The sequence below is a fragment of the Thalassophryne amazonica genome, chromosome 18, assembly GCF_902500255.1.
Source record: "Thalassophryne amazonica chromosome 18, fThaAma1.1, whole genome shotgun sequence".
Taxonomy (NCBI): domain Eukaryota; kingdom Metazoa; phylum Chordata; class Actinopteri; order Batrachoidiformes; family Batrachoididae; genus Thalassophryne; species Thalassophryne amazonica.
Window position 1 is genome coordinate 47,914,628 of NC_047120.1, and position 20,660 is coordinate 47,935,287.

Consider the following 20,660-nt stretch of genomic DNA (forward strand, 5'->3'; position numbering starts at 1 on the left):
GCTAGCTTTAACATAATATATGATAAAGGTGTTATATTTAGCCAAAAACAAAGCTAGCAGCTAGTGACACCAGGAAGTGACATCCCCATGCTAATGTCCGCTAGATCATACCATAAAAATAGGAACAGAATGCGACTTTTTAACCTCTTAAAATACATCAAGGTTAGCCATCTTTAAACTTGTCCAAGGTCTGTGTCCCAAGAATGTACCCTGTGAATTTGAAGACTCTGGCAGTAATAGGACTGGAGTTATGGTGAGCACAGACGGACAGACTGATGCAAAGTCCTCGCAATACCTGATGGCCATATTTGATGGCCTCAGGTACAAATAAAAAAGAAATAGAAAAAGAAAAGGAAAACACCTGTATCAGTGAAACAATAGGTAGTTCCATCAGAAAAAGTCTCACAAAATGAGAAAACAAACAAAACATAACCTACAGCACATGCAGTAATTTCATCTGTTAACATGTCTGCTACATGCAACAACAGACATGTTGCAAATAGCCACAACACAACAGAAGTACTTCAAACATAAATCAAGGTTACTGCATACGATAGTGTTATTTAGATTTGGAAGTGTCGCGGCCTCTCTCGGCTATCATACAAAAATAAAAATCTTGGTTAAATCTTCATGGCCAAGAACGTGCTTTTTGTATTATTGCTGCCTAAACGACATGTGATAAATTAAAGTTCCTCTTGAATATCATAATAAAGGAGTCATTTTCTTTCTAGGAACCGAGTGATAACTTTTTAACACAGCAGGAAAATACATTGGCTTCAGGTTGAGACATTCTCAGGTCCAACAGTGATGATTAAAAACACTAAAATATTTCAGCAAACAGAAGATTTTATTTCATGTACATTTTTCAAAATAGTTATTTCGGGATTACAAGTGAGTTTCATGCATTAACTTTTCTGATTTTACGAAATACATGCTGAAAAAATTGCACAGTTATCGTAGCTTTGACAGATTAAATTAGATTAGAGAGATTATATAAAATGTTATTGATCCCTTGGGAAGACTCACTCAGGGAAATTGAGGTTCCAACAGCATTGTGTAGCAGCACACAGGGTAAGAAGCACACAGTGTCAAAAGTGAAAGTAAAAAACAAAACAGTTTGCAAATATAAATATACAAATATAAATACCAGATCTATCTATCTATCTATCTATCTATCTATCTATCTATCTATCTATCTATCTATGGCACAGTACGGCAAATGGGGATACAGTAAGCATATTTGAAGGAGACTAGTGAGGGAAGCCACCAAGACAAACATTGCAACAAATGAAGGTGCGACAAGCTTGAGTGGCTGTGATTGGAGAGACTTTGGAATTAATAACTTTTGCATGTCGCTTCACCACTTCATGGCTTTTACATATAGAAAGTCCTTGTTCAAATAGAAAATGTGAAAATGTCTCCTTTTTAACAGTCTGTTTCTTTACTATGTATCTATGACTGGTGCAGCATCATTGCAAAATTTGCATGCACGGTCTCTCCAATCACAGGCACAGACGCGTGTACGCTTCTGTTGTGCACGGTCACTTTGACTCCCATTAACCTCTGACCTCACTGTTCCAAAATCAACCAAAAATTTAAATCATGCGTGGTCAAAATGTCAAGGGTACTTGGTGAGGGAAGCGTCCTGTGCCCTGCTCCTGTATCCCGTCATCATTCTCCACCAAATTAAAACGCCAAAAGCCCGTATCTCCCTTCCAGAAGTGCAGCCCTACTTGTCAAAAGCTAACAAGTTGTTTGCAGAGGGGATTGTTAACGTGTGACATTTAGTTGGAGTTGGTATATTAGCATAATTCGCAGGCCAGCCTACTTAACCTCTTGTCACCTTTAATTGGCTTTTTAATGCTTGTGGTTTACAGTGAGTGGATTTTTAATAATTGTTGTCGTCACTTGCACATTGACATTGCACAGAGAGTCCGAGCCAGCATCACGAAAAGAAAACAAATATTTGTGTATTCCCGATGGGCAGCGCTAATATTGATGAATGTTCCGTGTTGGATGAGTGCACGACAAAAGCGTGCCATGTGAGAGGCAGATGTGGTCAGTGAGATCGCGGTGCACCGCTGGCTTCCTTCTGTAATTGTGTCTCGGAGACGTTTTTCGGCCCTGGTGACATGTGCAGTGTCAGGTGTGGCAGTCTGCAGCCAGGCTGTCAAAACATGTCCAGTCTCTTGTGGAGGCTGATTAATTCTGCACTGGTTACCGGAAGATCTTGAAGATCATTCCAACAGTTAGCGTTTTAATGTGTCCACTTCCTACAGGAGACACTTCTGCATGTGACAGTGCGGTTTCATGCAGGCATTCGTGTGTGTCCCCGGCCAATTAACAATTGGCACAACAACCAGCAGTCCCAAAACTTTGAATACCTGATGAAACGTTCACAAGGTAGCCTGTGCAAACATGACTCCTCCGAGTTTCATCTCCAAGGCTACCTCCACACTTTACGTAAAGTTACAGTGTGTAGGATTTAGGGTTTATTTGCCGGTGTCACAGACCGAACGGTCCGCCCCTAAAAATCGGTCCACCTTTTGCATCTGCGCATGCGTCATTTCGGACCACAGCAGCACATCTGAGACAGTCTCTTCATCCAAAGTGATCAAATAGATTAATGAGATTATTAACCATTAGATAATGAAGGTAAAACATCTAAATCATTCTAAAGTCAATTTTAAGCAGAAACGAGGCCGTTTTAAGCAGAAACGAGGTGAAATTCCGTGACGCTTGAAATGTCCGATGCGCAGTGAACGCATCAGCTAGCAGCTCGTTTAGCTGCGTCGCTCTGATCGCTTCCGCTGCCTTTGATGATGAAATAATGCTAATCCATGAACTGCATCATCAGTGGGGGAGATTTTTAGGGGGACTGTTCAGTCTGCAACACCAGAATGAAACATTGCATTCATAACCTTTGGTCCATTAGTGTATATAAGTGTACTTTGAAAAGTCCTGACACTTATGCTGTGGTGCAACTTACACAAAGAAAAAAAAAAACAATTTAAAAAATTACACAACAATAATAATAATAACTTATTTATATAGGGGTTTTCTAGGAATCAAAGCAGTAACCAAAATAAATTACAACAGTTAAAGAATAATTGCTAATAATAAAAGAGCAAGCAGAGATTTCTGACATCTGCCAACCCGGATCCGGCGTTGCCGACCGAACGGTCCCCCCTAAAAATCTGTCCGCCCTGCCTTCACTGTGCATGCATCATTAGCTGTGGTTCACCGATTATCAGCTCGTTTCTGTTTCAAACTGCACTCCAGTCATCATCTATCTCAGCGACAGATAACTGAATCTTTTGTACAACAATCATTTCCACATAAATTCAGCATTGTTTCATAATAAAAGACGAAGGAAGCGATCTGAGTGCCGCGGCTACACGAGCTGCTAGCTGATGCGTTCAATGCGCCGGTCATTTCAAAGCATCACGCAGTATTGCCTCCTTACTGCTTAAAACTGACTTTGAAATGATTTAAGAGGTTTTACCTTGTCATCCGATGGTTCCCATTAATCCATTTGATCGCTTTGGGTGAAGAGACTCGAGCAGCTTAGCTCTGAAATGACGCATGCGCAGTGGCGGCTGGGTGGACCAAAATTTAGGGGTGGACCATTCGGTCTGCGACACCAGATCACTTCCAAAATTCAGTAGAGTCTTCCATGTCCTAATATCTATCTGTGGTGCAGATTTCGTGAGAATCTGTGAAGTAGTTTTGACGTAATCCTTCAAAGCGTATTTAAAGTGAACTCTTGATTCTGGATCCGGATCACCTCCAATATTTAATGGAGTCTTCCATGGCCTAATATCTATGTGTGGTGAAAATTTTGTATTGTATGTATTTTATATTCCTTAAAAGCTTATGAAGTGAAATCCTGAGCCAGAATCTGGATTCGGATGTAGATCACTTCCAAAATTCAGTAGAGTCTTCCATGTCCTAATATCTATCTGTGGTGCAGATTTCGTGAGAATCTGTGAAGTAGTTTTGATGTAATCCTTCAAAGCGTATTTAAAGTGAACTCTTGATTCTGGATCCGGATCACCTCCAATATTTAATGGAGTCTTCCATGGCCTAATATCTATGTGTGGTGAAAATTTTGTATTGTATGTATTTTATATTCCTTAAAAGCTTATGAAGTGAAATCCTGAGCCAGAATCTGGATTCGGATGTAGATCACATCCAAAATTCAGGGGAGTCTTCCATGCCCTGATATCTATCTGTGTTGCACATTTGGGGAGAATCCGTGAAGTACTTTTGACGTAATCCTTCAAAGCATATTTAAAGTGAAATCTTGATTCCGGATCCGGATCACCTTCAAAATTTAATGGAGTCTTCCATGGCCTAATATCTATGTGTGGTGAAAATTTTGTATTGTATTTTATATTCCTTAAAAGCTTATGAAGTGAAATCCTGAGCCAGAATCTGGATTCGGATCTGGATCACCTCCAAAATTCAGTGGAGTTTTCCATGCCCTGATATCTATCTGTGGTGCACATTTGGTGAGAATCTGTGTAGTTTTGACATAATCCTTCAAAGCCTATATAAAATGAAATCTTGATCTATAAACTTGATTCAGAATCCGGATCTGATCCTGATCACTTCCAAATTTAATGGAGTCTTCCATGGCCTAATTTCTATGTGTGGTGAAAATTTTGTATTGTATTTTATATTCCTTATAAGCTTATGAAGTGAAATCCTGAGCCAAAATCTGGATTTGGATTTAGATCACCTCCAAAATTCAGTGGAGTTTTCCATGCCCTGATATCTATCTGTGGTGCAAATTTGGTGAGAATCTGTGGAGTAGTTTTGACGCAGTCCTTCAAAGTCTATATAAAGTGAAATCTTGATTCCGGATCACCTCCAATATTTAATGGAGTCTTCCATGGCCTAATATCTATGTGTTGTGAAAATTTTGTATTGTATTTTATATTCCTTAAAAGCTTATGAAGTGAAATCCTGAGCCAAAATCTGGATTCAGATCTAGATCACCTCCAAAATTCAGTGGAGTCTTCCATGCCCTGATATCTATCTGTGGTGCACATTTGATAAGAATCCGTGAAGTAGTTTTGACGTAATCCTTAAAAGCCTATATAAAGTGAAATCTTGATCTAGAAATCTTGACTCAGAATCTGGCTCTAATCCTGATCCAAATTTAATGGAGTCTTCCATGGCCTAATATCTATGTGTGGTGAAAATTTTGTATTGTATTTTATATTCCTTAAAAGCTTATGAAGTGAAATCCTGCGCCAGAATCTGGATTCGGATCTAGATCACCTCCAAAATTCAGGGGAATCTTCCATGCCCTGATATCTATCTGTGGTGCACATTTGGTGAGAATCTGTGAAGTAGTTTTGACGTAATCCTTAAAAGCCTATATAAAGTGAAATCTTGATCTAGAAATCTTGACTCGGAATCTGGATCTGATCCTGATCACTTCCAAATTTAATGGAGTCTTCCATGGCCTAATATCTATGTGTGGTGAAAATTTTGTAATGTATTTTATATTCCTTAAAAGCTTATGAAGTGAAATCCTGAGCCAGAATCTGGATTTGGATCTGGATCACCTCCAAAATTCAGTGGAGTTTTCCATGGCCTAATATCTATCTGTGGTGCACATTTGGTCAGAATCCGTGAAATAGTTTTGATGTAATCCTTCAAAGCCTATATAAAATGAAAACTTGATCTATAATCTTGATTCAGAATCCGGATCTGATCCTGATCACTTCCAAATTTAATGGAGTCTTCCATGGCCTGATATCTATTTGTGGTGAAAATTTCGTCAAAATCCATGTAGTAGTTTAGATGTAACCCTGCTAACAGACAGACAAATAAATAAACGCTGACGATTTTATTGTGTCTTTGCCGGATGTAATAATCCTGAATTAGAGCTGATCATACAGAAAAAAAGGTATGATTGATATTTTGGGTTTGACAAAAAATATGGTAATTATCAGCAATATTTTATTTTACATGATTTCATAAGCTTAGAATGAGCCCTCTTTATGGGAGTGGGCTCCCTTATGGACGCTGCCATGTTGCACCACCATGTTGGTACAGTAGCCCAAAAGGGACATACTCACTGTGCCTTTTGCATTTTGCAGCGCGGCCATACTGAAGAGAATAGGAAGGGAATCAGTAGTTGCACCGCCACGGACTGTCTACTGGTTGCTAGCGCAGGCTAACCACTGGTGAAGTCTCATTTTCATGAAATGGATCATACTTATTGCTTATCAGAAGAGAACTCAGGATGCATGAATCCCCATCGACAAAGAAGCAAAAACATGAAGGGAAACAAAATCATGAGCAGTGATGGCTTAATGCATTCTGCAACCTCACCACTAGATGACAGTAAAACCTACACACTGCAGCTTTAATGTTTTTCTGCAGTGAATTAGCTGAGAATAAATATGCATTGTGTGACCGTGTGCATGCGTGCATGCACTCACAGATCCTCAGTTGACCCTAAATTGGCATTTGGTTTATCTCGAGTATTTAGAAGAGCCCCCAAGTCACTTCAAGTGTTCCCACAGACAACACTTGCAGTGTTTCAGTGTAAACATAAAGACGAGTTGGTGATTTTTAAGGATGGGTAAACATTTGTCGCATTCCTGCATTATTCCTCCTCCAACAGTAATTCCCAGTGTGTTCTTGGCAGCCAACAGGCTGTTTACATCCTTGCCCACCAAATACACTGACTGCGATTTATCCAGTCTCCCCTCTTTTCTTATTGGCCAGCTAGCCTGCAGGTCCTTGTTGTAGATGACTTGTTCTCAAAGGAATGCAATGTCTGGTCTGGAGGATGCCAAAGGAAGAGCGTCATTTCTACTCATGTTGGATTTTTTTTTTTTTTTTTAAGCAAAAATCCGTTTACTTGAAGTTTTTCCACGCCAATTACACAGATGATCTACCAACTACCTAAAGAAATTTGGAGTGTTCCTGACAGATGTACTGTATGTTTACTGTACAATACACAATTGTAGGTCTATATAATGCATAATTATACTATAGTATGGATTTCTATGTTGCCACAACAACATACTAGAGTACATAGTCAAATTTGAATAGTGTTTGACAATTTCTTCCCTGAGCTGCTGCTCAGCATCCTGGACAACACCTCCCACCCCCTGCATGCCACACTGACGTCCTGTAAGAGCACCTTCAGCCATAGCGTGAGTCCACTGAGGTGCACCACAGAATGCCACAGAAGGTCTTTTCCTATCTGTGGCAGTCACAATCACACTTCCGCTTCTGCAGGATAAATACATAATGAACAGAGTTATTCAGTTACTCAGTTATATGCAATATTATCAAACATCTTGTGCAAATGTCTTCCATGCATTCCATATAAATTTGGTGTACTTTTTGTAAAATAAATAAATAAATAAATAAATCATTCACTGTTTACTGTTTTGGTACTCTGGCAAAATAATTTCCTTTGGGAAAAATAAAGTTAATCTTATAAACTCAGAAAAAACAATAGTATTTCCATTTGATTTTTCACGGCTAACTTTATAAATGTATTGCTGCTAAAGGATTTATTTTGGGGTGGGGGGGATTTCGTGGCAAATATAGTGAGTTCACTTCATGAAATCTTGCAGATGACGTGAAGGAAGAAGCTTGTGTGCAATGTTTGAAGTTCACGCTCCATTTGGCAGAAAATGGGAACTTGGAATTTTTGAGTTCCAGCTCGGAAAAAAAATATGAGTATTTTGACATTCTGCTTTATTGCATTTAGAGTGTTTTTAATTTCACTGGCATGCAGGAAACAGTATTTTTTTATCATCTTATTTTGATTGTTGGCTGATTGTTTACATTGCCTTGATGGGGGCGCTGCCATTCTGAGTGACATCTGTTCAGAGTTTCGCAGCCGGAGCTCCAACTTCAGGTGCAAATGCCAATGCAAGTCAGAAAATTTGAAATTTTCTGAAATGCAGCGGAACAAAAATAAAGAGTGGGTGGCAGCTGTTTCAGAACTGTGGGGGATGTGGAGTTCTTGTTGAGGTAGCATGTGGGGCAGGTGTGAGTAATGGAACAGGTGAGTCTGATCGGGGAAATGAGCAGAGGGAAATACAGTAGTGTTCAGAATAATAGTAGTGCTATGTGACTAAAAAGATTAATCCAGGTTTTGAGTATATTTCTTATTGTTACATGGGAAACAAGGTACCAGTAGATTCAGTAGATTCTCACAAATCCAACAAGACCAAGCATCATGATATTCACACTCTTAAGGCTATGAAATTAGGCTATTAGTAAAAAAAAGTACAAAAGGGGGTGTTCACAATAATAGTAGTGTGGCATTCAGTCAGTGAGTTCGTCAGTTTTGTGGAACAAACAGGTGTGAATCAGGTGTCCCCTATTTAAGGATGAAGCCAGCACCTGTTGAACATGTTTTTCTCTTTGAAAGTTCTGCCACAGGAAAAACACCTCTGTTGGAAGCCTTAAGGACAAGTTGGAACATGTCCAGCTGTTAAACAATTTCTCATATACTCACTCCACTGAAAGCCATCAAAAGCCGCCTGGATTTTACAAATGGTTATCAACACGGAGGTGTTTTTCCTGTGCCGACCGTTCCGGCTGCGTCCCGACGCGCGGACCCGTCCGCACGTCTTTCATTAAAAAATCTCCTTTAACCGTGGAATATCCGGATAAAATGCTGAAACCAACTTCTTCTGAAACTTCTCTGTTCTCTCACGACGTCCTGGATCAATAGAGCCTGAAATGTGGAGGTTTTCAGCTTGAAACAGGCTGACGACGGCGCCTGAGAGCGCTGCGCGACGTCTCACACCGTGGGAAGTCCTTAAAGTGACAGTATCACCTCAAAATCTCTCATCAGCCTTTAAAATTTTCACCGAAAACCAGCTTAATTTTTCGAACCGTGTCCACTTCGATGTGTCTCACAGGTTTAGAAAAAATTTTGATCAAACAAAGCGCCAGTCTCTCAGCAACTTCTCAGACAAAGGAATTCCGACGAGGGGCTGGACGACTCCTCCCACAAGGAGTGCTCACAGGCGAATGACGTCACCGACAGGCGTGGAAAAACTCACGCATGCGCACGAGGGTTCAAGCATGTCTGACGTAAAAACCAACCAAACATTGCTGTGTTCGGCATAAGCAGACTACCCTGCGTGGGGCACTAACCATGTTGCACTAGTTTGCAGGGCCTCCAATTGACTGAAAAATGTGTTGAAATTATTACATTATTACCAGTGATGGCGGTGTTACTCTAATCTAACCACTTTTTTGTCACGATTAATCTAACGCGTTAATCTTTCCAAATGAGTAATGAGATTAAAGTTACTTCTCCAAGTCACTGTGCGTTACTATTATTTTTGCATTGTGGGTCGACAGCAGCATTAAACTTGGTCCGTGGGCAGGAGGTCGGGATTCGACTGAACTGCCCACTTTAAGTGAGCTGTGAGCTTTTCATCAGCTACGACTCGTCCTCACCTCTTAAAGCGCAGTGAAAACAGCACACCTGCACTGAGCTTTACAAAGTCATTTTTATGCTTTTTTTTCTCCTTTATTTAGAATTCTGAGCTGAGCCGCTCTGTATCTGCTGCTAAAAACAGCTGATCCTCCACGACGTGTCAACAACTAACACTATTTTCCACTCAAATGCACCTAAACTCTCTTTCTGAGGACCACATGATGTGAAAACACAATAAAACTTTCTTACCTGTAAATCTGGTCCTGTTTTCTGCATAAATAAATGTTATCCATTCTTTGTGCTCAAACGCCAAAGCAGGGGCGAATCCAGATGGAATGGGGGCGTGGGGCAGGGATGTGCCCCCCCACAACACCCCTAGATTAAAGGTCCAGTTGTGAAGCCGTTTTTTTTTTTTTTTTTTTTTTTTTTTTACTACAACTACTACTACTACTTAAAATAATAATAATTCTGACAAGTAAAATGTTTATAGAGAATTTAAATGTTAGAAAAAGTTAGAATTTAATAGTTACATTTACAAACAATGTAGGTTAGAAATTGCAAGTTTTACTGTTACAGTGCTGTCAACAGTTAAATATGAGGTCAAGAAAGATATTTTACTTTTTATAAAACAAGTATTTATTTTCACTGAAGTCAAGAAAGGGTGACTATAAAGTGAGTTTTGGCAAAACAGGTATCATTGTCATGTTCAAGTGGCAGAGGGTTGTTGTCGGCAGCTGGGGAAAGTAACTAAAAAAGTAACGAGTAATCTAACTTAGTTACTTTTACAATTAAGTAATTGGTAAAGTAACTGTTACTTTTTCAAAGAGTAATCAGTAATCAGTAATTGGATTACTTTCTCAAAGTAACTGTGGCAACACTGATTATTACATTTTAAAATCAATATGAATTATTTATGAATAGGCCCATCATTTTTGTCTTTAAACATTGTGTAGGCCCCTACCCCATTACTTAATTGGGGCAAATTAACAGTTTTTTTTGCCTAATATAAAGCCCCCATCCACCCCCGCCCCGATTCCCTGAAATGGTACAGCCCTGTTTGCGTCTTTCTCTGTTCTCTGTGTCGCCTAACCAGGGTTGCCAGATGTGACGATTTCCAGTTCAATAAATGCTCAAAAATGCATGGAGGCACTAAATCCTGTGCAATTTGAACTGATTTTTAAAATGTGTGTGGCAATTCTATACAAAAAAACTCGTCTAGTGCCATATTTTTACCCTAAACAAACCAATTGGATGGGAAAACACCCAATCTGGCAACCCTGCGCTTAACTGAAGTAGCACTGCTAGCCCACATTTGATTCTGACACGAGTCGACAAGTTCAGAATCAGAAGAAGTTTATTGCCATTGCCAGTGAACAGGATTCACAGACTAGGAATTTGCTTCGGTACAATGGTGCAACATTAAGAAGAGATAAAATGCTAGGATAAAATATAACATATGTGTCAAAATAAGATAAAATATAAGATAAAAAAAAAAGAAATATGAAATATGAAAGGCTGTGTGCAACAGAAAAACAGAGAAACAGAAAAAACAGTGCAGTGGGAGGAGTGCAATTAAAAACCAAAGTACATTGTCTAAAGTGACCCGTGATAAAATGATAAAGTGACAGAGTTAAGCTTAAGGTGACTGAGTTATGAGGTGTTCATGAGTCTAACGGCAGAGAGGAAGAAACTGTTCTTATGGCGGGAGGTTCTGGTCCGGATGGACCATAGCCTCCTGCCCAAGGGGAGTGGTTTGAATAGACCATGTGCAGGGTGAGAAGGGTCAGCTGTGATCCGACCTGCTCGGCCCAGAGTCCTGGAGGCGTGCAGGTCGTGGAGAGATGGAAGGCTACAGCCGATCACCTTCTCAGCAGAGGCCACAATGCACTGCAGTCTGTGTCTGTCCCTGGCTGTGGCCCCGTGATGGAGGAGCAGAGGATGGACTCGATGATGGCCGTGTAGAACTGCACCATCAGCTGGACAGGCAGCTTGGCCTTCTTCAGCTGCTGCAGGAAGGACATCCTCTGCTGGGCCTTCTTGATGAGGGAGCTGATGGTTGACTCCCACTTGAGGTCCTGGGTGATGGTGGTGCCGAGGAAGCGGTGACAGACCACAGTGGTGATGGGGCTGTTGGTGAGGGCGAGGGAGGGGGGGGGGGGGGCTGTGGCTTTCCTGAAGTCCACGATCATCTCCACTCTTTTCTGGGCGTTGAGCTCCAAGTTGTTGCTGCTGCACCACGTCATCAGCCGGTCCATCTCCCTCCTGTAGGCAGACTCATCCCCATCCGAAATGAGTCAGATGAGGGTGGTGTCATCCGCAAACTTGATGAGCTTTACAGAGTCGTGGCTGGAGGTGCAGCAGTTAGTGTAGAGGGAGAAGAGCAGAGGGGAAAGGACACAGCCCTGTGGAGATCCTGTGCTGAGAGCCCGAGTGTTCGCGACATTTTTTCCCAGCCTCACACGCTGACTCCGGTCCGTCAGGAAGTCTGTGATCCACCTGCAGGTGGAGTTGGGCACGTGGAGCAGAGAAAGATTGTCCTGGAGCAAAGCTGGAAGGATGGTGTTGAATGCAGAGCTGAAGTCCACAAACAGGATCCTAGCGTAGGTTCCTGGGGAGTCCAGGTGCTGCAGGATGGAGTGCAGGGCCAGGTTTATGGCATCATCTACCGACCTGTTGGCTCTGTAGGCAAACTGCAGGGGGTCCAGGAGGGGGTCGGTGATGGACTTCAGGTGGGATAAAACCAGGCGTTCGAAGGTCTTCATGACTACAGACGTGAGAGCCACAGGCCTGTAGTCATTAAGTCCAGTGACGCGTGGTTTCTTGGGGACTAGAACTATGATTGAGGACTTGAAACAGACTGGAACATGGCATGACTCCAGGGAGGTGTTGAAGATCCCCGTGAAGACTGGGGCTAGCTCATCAGCGCAGTGTCTCAGGGTGGCAGCAGAGACACAGTCTGGGCCCGGGGCCTTACGTGGATTCAGCCTTTTGAAATGTCTCCTCACGTCCTCCTCTTGGACCGAGAGGGCAACAGGGGGAGTGGGGAGGGCAGCAGTGAGAGGGGGGAGGTCCAGAGTGTTTGAGTATCCAGTTGTGTAGGGGGTGGGGAGGTGTGAGTCCTTGTCTTCAAAGTGTGAATAGAAGACGTTCAGGTCGTTGGCCAGCTTCAGGTCGTCAACGGAACGAGGTGCTTTGGGCTTGTAGTTGGTGATCTCTTTCAACCCCCTCCACACAGAGGCCGAGTCGTTGGCAGAGAACCTTTGCTGCAGACATGAACTGTACATGGATTTAGCCATTGCCACCTCCTTGCTAAATCTGTACTTTGCACCTCTATAGCTGTCTCTGTCTCCTTCTCTGAAAGCCACCTCTTTCTGCTGACGGAGCTGCTGGAGTTTAAGTGTGAACCAGGGCTTGTCATTGTTATATCTCACCCTGGTATGCTGTGGGATGATGCTGTCTTCACAGAAATGAATATATGACGTCACAGTGTCCGTGTAGTCATCTAGACTGTCTGTTGAAGCCTCAAACAGATCCCAATCCGTGGTGGCCAAGCACGCGCGTAGCTCCTCTACAGCTTCATTGCTCCACACTTTAGACGTCCTCACAACAGGTTTAGAGAGTTTAAGTCTCTGTCTGTACGTGGGGATCAAGTGGACCATCACGTGATCTTAGAGTCCCAAAGCTGCACGGGCCACCGTGCGGTAGGCGCCGCTCACTGTCGTGTAACAATGATCTAACGTGCTCCCTTCTCTGGTCGGGCATTTAACAAACTGTTTGTATTTTGGTAATTCCTGACTGAGATTCCCTTTGTTAAAATCACCGAGAATTATAACAAGAGAGTCCAGAAAGTCTCTCTCCACGCTCATAATCTGATCCGCAAGCGCGCGCTCGGCCTCGTGCACATCCGCGCTCGGTGGAATATACACAGAGCAAAGTATGAAAGAGTTAAACTCACGTGGAGAGTAGAACGGTCTGCAGTTTATGAGGAGATATTCCAGAGAGGGACAGCAGTGTTGGGAGATCACAGTCACATCGGAGCACCAGGCCTTGTTGATATAGAAGCAGAGTCCTCCATCTCTTGTTTTTCCACCAGAGAGTGCTCGGTCTCTGCGCGGAGGAGTTGGAATCCCTCTAGTTGGAGCGCGCAGTCCGGTGTCTGTGCATTTAACCACATCTCCGTGAAGCACAGTACACAAGATGAGGAGAAATCTCTATTCTTCTTCATCAGCAGTGCCAGCTCATCCATCTTGTTGTGGAGTGAGCGGACGTTGGAGAGAAATATCCCAGGTAGGGGCGTGCGCGTGCCCCTTCGTCTGAGGCGCACAAGTTGCCACTATGCCACAATTAAACAATGAAGCGACAGCAGGAGTCTGGAGCTGAAAAATGGAGGAAAAAGAAACAAAAAGATGATGCCCGTGCATCCCTTGCTGGTAAGTACGTGTTAAAGGTTTAAATTGTTTTGATTACTTAATGTTCAGTGGTGCTGCTTAAGCTAGGTTGCGTTGGCTTTGCTGATTTGATGTAGCTTTAAACGCTAAACTTAAACGCTTTAATAAATAGTAATGGTTTGAGTAGAACTTTTGTGTGTGTGTGTGTGTGTGTGGGGGGGGGTTCTCTTGCATGGGGGGGGGGGGCTACCTGACCAGTTATGCTTAGGGCCTCCAAAACCTTAGCAGCGGCCCTGCCCTTCAGTGAATACCTGCCACCAGCACTGGGCATGCACCAACCCCAGCCACATGGGAGAGGGCGCATACTATCCAGAGGGCGGTTGGGGGGCACACAGAGCCCCTGTTTTCATTGGAATCGCCACAGCAGATCTAGGATTATTATTTCATGAATGTGTTCATTATAAAATAACCATCGAGGCATCTTTTTCAAAACAGAATCTTTTTTGTCTCTCTGTCTGACAAATTTAATCATTTTTAATAATCCATAGAAGGCAGAGGTGTGGCCAAGTGGTTAGTGCACTTGGTTTCAGTTTAAAAAGTTCCTCGTTCAAACCCCACCCCTGCCGGATTTCTCCAGTGTCAGGAATTTTCAATATATTATTAATGTATTTACTTTGATTTGCTGTCTTTGATTTTGTCTTTGATCTCATTCTCCATATACACATTTATATACATGTGTTTCAATTCAATATCAATGTGTTTCACTATATTCAGTGAACAATTTAAGTAATCAAACTGTTCACAAGAGAAGATGAACTTTGGCTCAGTGAGAGGGCAGACTGTTTTGCTGAGATCATGTTTTTGCTGAGCACAGATGTACGTTTTAATTAACAGTCCAGCCTTGAGCAGGGAGCGGTGTGACCTGCGTATTAGTTCAGGGTTACGCTGTTTACTTCGTGAGACTGGAGGCTTAAAGGCATAACAATTTCATATCGATGTGAGACCTGACTTTGTGTCGCTAACGTGTTTTGTTGTTTTGTCGTTCCTATATGCTTGTGTGTATCTTTATTCTAATAAATATGAGAGGCAGATGGGCGGGGCCCTTCAGAGCTGACGGGACGGTTGGTGAGGGTTAAGCTCGATCTGCTCTCTCCTGATCAGGAAAAGAAATTCAGTGTCTCCTGCGTGATTATTTTCTGTGTTAACTGAGTTGTTCTTTTCAGGCCTAACTCTGAACAACTCTGATATCCATGTAATGTGGAGGTGCATCAGAAAGGGCATCCAGTGTAAAATTTGTGCCAAATCAACATGCAGATCCAAACTGGTTTAGAATAAAGAGTAAAATTCTATGAAAATATTCAATTGATAATTGCTAGTAAATGTTACTTGAGTTATTCTTTTAGAAAAAAAAAAAACTAATATATGCAAGTAAAATTTACTTAAGAATTCCCCTTGTAAAATTTACTTGGAATTTCTGAGTGGAAAAAAACTTGCCTACATTTTTTTCAAGTAAATATTGCTCCAAATTTTTTTTTCAGTGTACTTATGTGCTGTGCCCAGAGACCCCTGGGCACATGTCCCCAGTAGACCCTCCCCAGTGTGCCCTCCGACTCCCTGGTCATCGATGTTTATTTTTGGTGGTGTTCAGTAACGGCACTAAAACAAGCAAGGTTGGGGAGGATTACTTTGAAAGAATACATGTGGATTATATGCATGTATGTATTTACATACATTTGGATTACTTGTAATCTGATTACATTTCAAAGTAATCCTACCCAACCTTGAAAACAAGATACCGATACCATGCAAGACCTGTGTCAAACTGCTTATGCTTCCACTTGTGTCTGTTCTGAGGGTGATTTTTCCTGTTTAAAGTGACTGTTTAGTGAACAGACTGAAATGGGACTGCAAAGAGACACAGTTAAATTTTGAGGCCCCGATATGGCAAAAAAAAAAAAAAAAAAAAAAAAAGATGTGACATGGCATCAGTGGGGAACAGGCACCACTGTGGTTATTTAAATTTGGTTTCAAATCAAATTTGAACTCTTTCAACAAATATTCTTAAAGCATAATAAATGTGGATTTATCTGGGAGGGGAAATAATAATAATAAAAAAAACCTCCCCATTCAATGAAAGTATCTTTGACTGAGTGAATTAAATGGTTTTGTGGCCTCAACTGATGGAAAAATGTCCTTGGCCAAAGGTGAAGCTTTGATTACATAATTATTTGCACAATATTCATGAGGCCACATGTGAAGGCAAACACATTTCAAGGACTGTCTCCACTGATGATCCAAAAGAAACCTGGACAGGACTCTGTGTTCCTCTGATGCTTTTACAGTATCATGCTGCATGTTTACAGCGTGTGCTCTTCACAAAGACTTTATTTATCCTCCGCAACATTTGATTATGTTCCCCCACCCCCACCCCCTTTTTTGTAATGTTATTCCTGAGGCAGACAGGTTTTATGAAAGGAACCACCAAAACAGTAAGCGCTATGACAATCTGACCAGAGTTGCCTTGACCTTGTCTAATCTATCTATCTATCTATCTATCTATCTATCTATCTATCTATCTATCTATCTATCTATCTATCTATCTATCTATCTATCTATCTATCTATCTATCTATCTATCTATCTATCTATCTATCTATCTATCTATCTATCTATCTATCTATCTATCTATCTATCTATCTATCTATCTATCTATCTATCTATCTATCTATCTATACTTACTAGTCTGGTGAAGTAGTCCCTACTTCACCAGAAAGTGAATTCCTCAAATTATATTGGATACTGGATCTATTGGACTACTATTGGATTAACCATGGAATTAATCAGCTGGTCTCTGAACGCTATTGACACAATTTTCACAAGAAGGTCAGGACCGGGGATCCTACCTGCCCAGATGGAATATATCCTGCGGGCTATGTTCTCGACTCCTGGGGGTCTTGGCGTATTGCATGCTTGGTGCCTTTCTCCGTTGAGGACGTCGAGGATTTATTCATTTTTGGTCTTATGGTAGCAGAGCTGGTACTTTTTGGCTTATGTGCTGCCCTGATCTACCGGAAAATTGGCAAGACGGTGGCATCAAGAACCACAGCCCCTCGCTTTTCTGTCATTATTAACAAGGTTGGCAAGGCAGTGCATTCTCAGATTGCGATCACTCTTGAACTCAGACGGAAACTGGATGGCATCTTGGAGCAGATGCGTGCCTTGCAGTTGAAGTTGAAGATTTCGGAGGCCGGTGAATATTCTTAATTCATAATTGGGAATATTCTTAATTCATAATTGGGATTTGGTTGTTCAAGTGGAACTGTAAAAAGTGTTTTTCACTGCTCAAACCACAACACGGCGGGCTTATCAGCCTGAAGGACAAATTTCCTGACTGTTTTCCTCCAGAGGAATGTCTTCTGGCCTTGGTGATCATTTGGCTGTTTCTTATCTCAACTCACAAAGACAATAAACTGTTTTCATAGGACTGAAGCATGCTCCATTCCCTCCCCCACTCTGGCTTCTGCTCACGTCACTCCTTCCCCCTTCTGCGGGGGCGGTGCAGTTTTAGCTGCTGCTGGTCCCCCCTACACTGACGGCGGCGCATCTCAGGGTTGCTTCGTGACCTTCACCCACTTGCCTCAATTCGGATAACAGACTTCTTCAAACTTAGTGCACATAAACAATGTCAAATGTGTATGTGTTGTCTTTAATTCTGATGTGTGCCATTATTACGGTAAACAAGTAATAATTGTGGACTAATTGCTGTCACTAATTGCTGTCTGAGGTAACTGGAGTGTATACATAATTTCTCCACTGTGAGATCAATAAAGTATATCTCATCTCTCATCTCATATATATATATATATATATATATATATATATATATATATATATGAAACAGTATGGAAATTTTATATTACCTAATGTTCAAACTATTTGTAAAAGTTTGTGTGTGACAGTATGTGGGGTTAAAATGTGGAAGCTGTGCCAAAATATTCACAAATTTAAGTTTTTATATAAAGATGCTGTTTGGTCAGAATATAGAGAGAGTAGAGTTTAGATGTAATGTTGTATTGCACTTTTTGGTATTAGTTTTGTGTTTGGCACTTGATGATTCCTTCCCATTTTGGTATGTGTTACGTTTCACCATTGTGTGGTAATCTCTGTAAGTGTTAGTGATTTATATTTTGAATGAGAATGGAATTGGTCCTTGTTTTTGCTTTTTGTTTTGCCTTTCAATTGTACTGATAAGGATGTTGAAATAAGAATTTCAGTTATGTTATGGTGGAAGATGGGGGTGGGATTTAATAAGTTTTCGTCTTCCCACCCCTTTTCAAGCTAAGTGTATTGACTGTACATATGTATTGTGGTGATTTGCTCGGAATGAAGAAATAAATGAAATGTATATAAATCTGTATCAATTTTGGAGTCAATCTAAATTGACATGCCAACTTTGGTAGACAACAGGGTGTTGTGAGTCAAATTTTGAGGGGAAAATTGAATTTACTCCATTTTGCAACAAGTCTGTAACATAGCAAAATGTGGAAAAAGTGAAGCGCTGTGAATACTTTGTGGATGCACTGTAGACAGACAGATATAATTGACCTTTAGTATATTTGACCTTGCTGTGCAATTCTACAAATATGTGTGCCAGGTTTGGTGGAAAGGGGAACAAATGGATCAATGGTTTTCAAATTGTAGTATGATTTTATTGATTTATTTTTTTCAAATTTAAAAAAGAAGGCTATATGTAAAAAAAATTTAACATTATGCCCTTTTATGAAAACAGTACAGCAATGTCTTAGTATAACACAACAACATGATCAATTTAGGCATCAGTTTTCTTTGATCAAATCAGTAGATCCACAAATATTTCCAAGCAACTTAATGTGTGTTGGAGTTCATTTTCATCAATCATTAAAAAATAGAAACTGTTAATTCATTAAGAACAATTAGTTCTACCATTAAGACCCAGGGGGCTTGAGACTGTTAAACATATTTTCCATAGATATGATTTTTTACAAATAGAGTCTTTGGGGCCTGTGCCACTCCTGACAGAGTCGGAGTACATCAAACTCTTATCCTGCCGTCAGAAGAAGGCAAAGGCGGAGCCTACCAGTTTGTGTTGGACAGGCAGTGGAGTGAGGGAGCATGCAGTGCAGGTCGTCAACTAACGTGGCAAACAGGAACCAAGTGGAGGGGATCAGGAGGAGGAGGCAGAGGCATGGCCTGCAACAGGGACCAACCGGAGGTGGCGGGGTGGAGGAGGCAAAATTCTGGACAGTGACTGCAAGCAGCAGACAGGTGAGTCAGGGTCGACATCTTTAAACCTCTGGGGTCGACGCCGTCGTATACGACGGCTAAGACAAAGCTTTACTGAATTATAAATAACTTTGGAATGATATGAGATAGAAACTTACTTTTTTTTTGCTGAAACGTTAACTCCGTGGACGTTCGAGCCAGCCATCAGCCATCTTTGTACTCCTCATAGAAGCTATGTGATGACGTGAGCAATATGAGTGTCCAATCAGAATTGGTTCACGGTCACATGGGTTTTCCAAAATCCAATCGTAGGGCAGATTTACCTCACATGAAAAGCCAAAGATCGTTTTCAGGAGTGGTATGTTACTAGTTGGCCCGTTTGAATAGCCCCCTGGGTGCTTCAATGAGTTCATACTCAGAGCGCCCTGCGCCATTATGCACAGCGATCAGTGAAAGCAGGAGAAGACGGAGAGCCTCTGATGACAATCTCACATGCTCAAACAAAGAGTGTGTAACTATCAGGATTGCTCCACTAGTTTTCCATGTGAATGTTACTGGATAACTCTGTTGCTTTCTCTGCGTAAAGCACTGTTTACCATATCAAAATAACAAAACGCATAGACCATTTTGTATATATTGTTCAAAATGTGCATTTGTGTTTATTATTTCAACCTTTTTGTTGTGCAGTCTTTCACACAAGACCTCAAATTACCTTTATAAAGTGTCAAAACAGTTGTTTATTATAGTTTGCTGTGTGTTTTGAATAAATGTGTGGGGAAAATGATTTCTCGCTTTATTTTTTCCTTGCCTATTTTTGATTGTAAACCTTTATTACACTTATAAAATACAACAATAACATATATATTCTGAAAGCACAGGTTGTCCTGAAAAAAAGAGACATAAAACTTGGTTGTGGGATGCAGGGAGAGCTGTTAACAGCAATAATATAACATTTATGCCAGGCGAGTGAACTGTCGAAAAAATGCCCTCGGACCCCAGAGGGTTAAATGGCTTTGATGTTTCCCATTGGTTGCAGTTGATGACTAAATTGTGGACCAACTGCTTCTAATTTGCGATACAGCTGTTACCAATTAGCAGATGTGAATGAAAGCTTGAAACACAAGTCTTCCTCATAGAACTCGGACTACGCTACATTTCTTAAAAACCTAGTGAGTGTGCAAGGAGGCAGCTAGTAAAGGGAAACCATCAAGACACCCATAGCAACTCTGAAGCAGTTACACTTTTCTGTTGTCTGTGATTTGAGAGACTGGGTGTAATGCAACACCCAGCACGTTGTTACAGCATAAACATTAACAGCCCACATAAAACCAGAACATATAGTGTTTAAATCATATAGAACATATAGTATTTTATGGTCAAGACCAATATTTTGTATCGGTACACTTTGTGCAATTTTGTCCTGGTGCAAAATGTGCATTTTGTAAGAGCAATCCAATGCTGCTTTTGGGTATAAAGGTGAAAGAAATGGTACAGAGTGTAAAGGAAAAAATAAAGACTAGCAATGTGGCTGAGAATAACACAAGGAATACCAATGAGTGACCTTAGAAT